Here is a 6000-nt window from a genome sequence, read left to right on the forward strand (position 1 = left end):
GGAAACCACTTTTAAATAAAAAGAACAAAAAAAAAATGTAGATAGAGATACAGTACTGTGCAAATGTTTTAGACAGTTGTGGAAAAATGCTGCAAAGTAAGAATGCTTTCAAAAATAAAAGGGTTAATAGTTTTTTTTAAATCAATTAACAATACAAAGTGAATGAACAGAAGAGAAATCTAAATCAAATCAATATTTTGTGTGACCCCCCTTTGCCTTCAAAACAGCATCAATTCTTCTAGGCACACTTGTACACAGTTTTTGAAGGAACTGGGCAGGGAGGTTATTCCAAATATCTTGAAGAACTAACCACGGATCTTCTGTGGATGTAGGCTTCCACAAATCCTTCTGTCTCTTCGAGTAATTTAAGACCGACTTTATGATGTTGCGATCACAGCTCTGTGGGGGTCATATCATCACTTCCAGGGCTCCTTGTTGTTCTTTACGCTGAAGATAGTTCCTAATGACACTGGCTGTTTGTTTGGGGTCGTTGTCCTGCTGCAGAATACATTTGAGCTAATCAGACGACCCCCTGATGGTATTGCATGATGGATAATTATCTTCCTGTATTACTCATCATTGAGGATGCCATTAATCTTGACCAAATCCCAATTCTATTTGTTGAAATGCCGCCCCAAACTTGGAAGGAATCTCCACCATGCTTCGCTGTTGCCTGCAGACACTCATTATTGTACTGCTCTCCAGCCCTTCGGTGAAGAAGCTGCCAAATATTTCACATTTTAACTAATCAGTCCAGAGTACCTGCTGCCATTTTCGTGCACTTCAGTTTTTAGGCATAGTTGAGTTGATTCCTTGTTTCCACATCGAAGGTATGGCTTTTTGGCAGTAATTCTTCAATAAAGACCACTTCTGACTAGACTTCTTCGAACAGTAGATGGGTGTACCTGGGTCCCACTGGTTTCTGCCAGCTCTGAGCTGATGGCACTGCTGGACATCTTCTGATTTCAAAAGGAAGTAAGGATGATGTGTCTTTGATCTGCTGTGCAAAACTAACTTGGCCGACCACTGCGTCTGCGGTCTTCAACGTTGCCTGTTTTTATGTGCTTCTTCAAAAGCGCTTGAACAGCACATCTTGAAACCCCAGTCTGCTTAGAAATCTTTGTCTGGGAGAGACTTTGCTTGTGTCCTGTTGCTGTGCTCAGTTTTGCCGTGGTAGACCTGTGGCATGAAACTGCCTTCCACAACCTCATCTTCGCAGCAGAGTTTGGCTGTGCCTCACCCAATTTTAAGCCTCCTACACAGCTATTTCTGTTACAGTTAATGACTGTGTTTCAACCTACATTTGAAAATGATGATCATTATCACCCATTTGGTACAATTGGTTAATCCTACTCCTGACTATAATCCTACAAAATCCATTACTTTGTGCAAGTGTACCTAAAATAATTGATTCTGTTTTGAAGGCAAAGGGTGGTCACACCAAATATTGATTCTGATTTAGAATTCTCTTCTGTTCATTCGCTTAATTGTATTTTGTTAATTGTTAAAAAAACTAACACTACCATTTTTGAAAGCATTCTTACTTTGCAGCATTTTTCAACAACTGCATAAAACTTTTGCACAGTACTGTGTGTGTGTGTGTGTGTGTGTGTGTGTGTGTGTGTGTGTCTGTGATATATATATATATATCTCAAGAATGTGGAGGTACCGGAGTCAGCAGGCGATTCAAAAAGAGAAACAATTAGTAATGAAGGGGGTAGGGAAGCGGACAAGTGAGCCCTAATCTACCCGCCACTCTGTCCCTGCCTACTTGCAACGACCCGCCCTAGGCGACGGGGTACAACTGGGCGGCAGTCCCTACGCTCAGTAAGTGCACGGGACAAACAGACAAGGGTACACAAAGCTAAGGGAAATGGGGCAGTTGCCCACGGCAACACCGTGAGCAACCAGAGTGGTGAACGAGCCGAGTCAAACCAGGAGTGCACGAGGTACCAAACGCAGAGCAGGAGAGTAGTCAGTAAGCCAGGGTCAGTATGGAGCAGGATCAAATAGTCAGAAGCTGTAGCTGGGCCAGGAAACCACAAGAGAAGAATCACAAGCAAAGGAGGAACAGGAAAGGCAGGTACAAATAGACAGAGGGCGGGAGCTAGCTCCGTCTGGCCAGGCTGCGATAGGCTCTCCCACTCCTAAGCCTGCCATCCTGAGTGGTGGAAGATGGAGTCAGTCTCAGAGACATAGACTCAGGTGCAGACTGATTACCTATGGGCGTATACACAGAAGTTGTGCCTGGCAGATCCTTTACACAATTGCTGTATGTTCAGCAATATTTTATCACCAGATGGTTCTGCGATGACTTGTACATTATTGTTCATTCTTCAGATATTTTTATTGCAAATAAAGAGAGTGTTCAACATTTCTTTAAAATAGCAAGATGACAATTTGTAAATCAGTCAAAGATTTGTCAAATGATTTCAGGTTCCAATGAGTTTTTCCTTACTAAGGCCTTTTCTAATGATTCCTATAATTTAGGTTTCTTAAAGAGGATCTGTCACTAGGTCATATAAGTTCAACTGGTTAGCTGAGCTAAAAAGAGCTGTCACTCTAATTCCAGCGCTTCCCTGCCTCTGATGCTGACCAATCAGCATGAGGCAGTATGAGGGTAGTTTACGCCCTGTTGGCTAACTACAGCAAATTAGCATAGAGAGAGCCAACACAACAGTGGGCCATATCTCTGGAATGGCGAGGTCCAGGACAAAAACAAAAACTGCACTGGAATCAGGAAGAGAGCGGTATTCAGATGAGCAAACCAGTGTTAAAAAAAAAATAGCAGTGAGTTTAAAAAAGCAAATAAAGAGCAAAATCATTAGAATAACTTTTATTTGCCTAAATGCAAATGCACAGGAAATGCTACACATTCAATCCCAAATCAAAATATCCAAAGTATCCAGTTTGTGTTAATCCTTTATAGAAAGTAAAGAAAAAGGAATATTACTCAACCCCCGGCGGCCGCAGCCATGGATCTGTGAGCGCTGGCTCGCATCTCCTTCCCAGGAGTGTTGTTAGTATTCCCATGTCAGTCTTGCAAATGGTCCCTTAGTGTTATCCTGTTCCTGTTGTTTCCCATGCCCTGCTACCTGTATCCCGTGCTGTGTCCTTGTTCCTGAGCCTGTTCGTGTTGGGGTCGTGTCCTATTGCATCTGCCATATCTAGTGTCGACTGACACATCCAGTGTCATCTGCCACGTCCAGTGTCATCTGCCACGTCCAGTGTTATCCGCCACATCTGGTGCAACCTGCTGTCATCTGCCACATCTGGCGTAACCTGCTGTACCCACCTCCATCCGTGCTAAAGCCTCGGCCACTGTCTGGACTATTCAGGTACCCTAGTGCGGGACTTTGTATTGCTTGGGTGCTCTCTTGTTTGGCCAGCTGCCTCCCTGCTAAGGCGGTGTGGCCTAGTGGATCCACATACCCACAGACCGTCACAATTAGGCTGTTCATAAAAATAGCAATGCTAGCATTTTTCTTTAAAACTAAAATATTTAATTTATAAACTGAAAAATGTTTCAGATTTCACTTTACTGAACTAATATTTAGTGGCATAACCATTGTTTCAGAGAACAGCTTTACATCTGTGTTGCATGGAGTCGAACATCTTCTGGCACCTCTGAACAGGTATTCCAGTCGAGCAAGATTGGACTACATTCCACAGTTCTTCTGCATTTTTTATGTCACCCCACAAGTACTCTATGGGATTGAGGTCAGGGGATTGGGCTGGCCACTCCATTATCTCAATCCTGTTTGTCTGTAACCAAGATGTTGTTCACTTACTGGTGTGTTTTGGGTCGTTGTTGTGTTGAAACACCCATTGCAAAGGCATTTCTTCTACGGCATAGGGCAACATGATCTCCTTAAGTATTTTTTTTTTTTTACAAATAGGGCGCAGCCCAAACAGAAGGGTAAACATCACAACCCATGAAGAGCATACACTACAACAGCCATCTGGGCATCATAACGGGTATGGAGTATTGCTTAAAAGGAAATGTAAGAAAAACAAAATAGGATGCGATAAGTCATCTTCCTATACATCCTAAAACGCAATGGCCATAGCATGTGAGCACAATCACAGGAAGCAAATAACCCCTCAGAGTAGACACAAGAAAGAAAGGGAAAAATAGAATAGGAAACAAACAAGGCAGGGAAGAGACCAGGGTAGTTCGTGGTGAGCCTGGACTCCATCTCCGGATAATCATGGGTACAGAAAAGTAAGAAAAGGCAGCTATGCACTTAATAAATACCAGAGTGGGACGAGCAATCCAGCAATCCCCTCCACACTAGCATGCAGTCCCCTTACAGACGAAATCTCATGGGGGAGAATGGGCACTGGGCCTCTGGCCACTACAGTACGGTAGGTGGGAGAGGAGAGAAACTGAAGCCATGGAGACCAAGTATCTATATATCGTGCAGAGGCAGCCGGGGATTGTGAGCCAGGAGGTGTTCCATACATTGTATCAAGGCTACTTCCTGAAACCATTCATCCAACAGTGGAGGAGTTGCCGTTTTCCACTTGCGGGGAATAACTGATTTAGCAGCCTGAAGGAGGTGCCTAATTAGGGAGTGTTTGTAGATGGGTAGTGGCATAGGGAACATAAATAAAAGGGCCGCCTCGGGAGAACTAGGTACCGAGACCCCTGAGCCCTCAAGTATGATTTTAAGAATCGCCTCCCAAAAATTCCGTAGGGAGGGGCAGCTCCACCAAATATGAGACATGGATCCCCCCACAGCGCCAACATGTGTTACAGACGGGTACCATTTATGTAGGGCAGAAGGGAACCGGTACCACCTAGAGATTATTTTGTAGCTGGTTTCCTGGGCTCGTATGGCAATCAACACTTTCTGGGACAGGTGGAAAGATCGCCTCCACTGTGCATTAGTAAATGTCTTGTTCAATTCAGCCTCCCAAGCCTTGCAGAAGGCTGAGAGGTGTGGAAATCGCTGGATTAGGAGTAATTTATAGAGTCTGGAGATGGCATGTGCAGGGGATCGGGTGGAAACACACAAACTTTAAAAGTCAGTAAGTGGTCGGTGAAGGTGGGCCTGGCGTTTAGTAGCATTATAGAAGTGTTTTAACTGGGAGTATTGAAATATGTGACGCGGTGAGCACTTTTCAGCTGGGCAGATAGTGGTTAATAGGAGCAAAGAAGAATCGGATAGGACCTAAGTGAAGTACATGTGATTAATGGAAGACCTTCCTCAGTAGGAGAGACGCGCCTCCCCAGCAGGAAATGCTTGGTTGTCGGTAAAAGGGGTCAGTGGGTCCACGAGCAAGCCCTCTATCCCAGAGGAACATAGCGCCAGGAGGGTATGAAAAACAACAAAGGAGTCGGGTCTCGGTCTGTTCCCAGACAGGGTCCATGGCAAGGTAGATAGGGTACGGGTACAGAGCCGTTGGGCTAATTGAACCCAGAGTTTAGAATCATGATTATGAAAAAAGTCGAGAACACGAGCATGAGTCTACGCCAAATAATAAAGATGACAGTCTGGCAGACAAACCCCACCCGAGTCCCTGGAGCGAGTAAGAATTGTCCTACTCAGGCGGGGGCGACCCGCTGGCCAGATGAAGGATCCAAAGCACTGTTGGATACGTAGTCAATAAGAGGAGGGGATGGAGATGGGGATCGTCTGCAGGAGATACAACAACTTGGGGAGAAGTGACATTTTAATTATGTTAATATGGCCAGGAGAATTCCTTTTTATGCCATTAGGCGAGATCAATGCGGAATTTGCCTAGTAAAGGGGCAAAGTTATTAGTAAACAGTTGGGAGAGGTCAGACCTTATGCGCACTCCTAAATACGTTATACCCCTAGAAGGCCAGGAAAAAGGGAAATTACTTTTGAGGAGTAATAGTGTCGAGGGCGGAAGAGATGCATTTAAAGCCTCGGACTTGGAGAAGTTGATCTTAAAGTTGGACCATGATTCAAAACTAGACAGCTCGGACATCTCCTCAGCCACTGCACAAGATAAGGACGTGAAGGGAGA

The sequence above is a fragment of the Rhinoderma darwinii genome, chromosome 5, assembly GCF_050947455.1.
Source record: "Rhinoderma darwinii isolate aRhiDar2 chromosome 5, aRhiDar2.hap1, whole genome shotgun sequence".
Classification (NCBI taxonomy): Eukaryota; Metazoa; Chordata; class Amphibia; order Anura; family Rhinodermatidae; genus Rhinoderma; species Rhinoderma darwinii.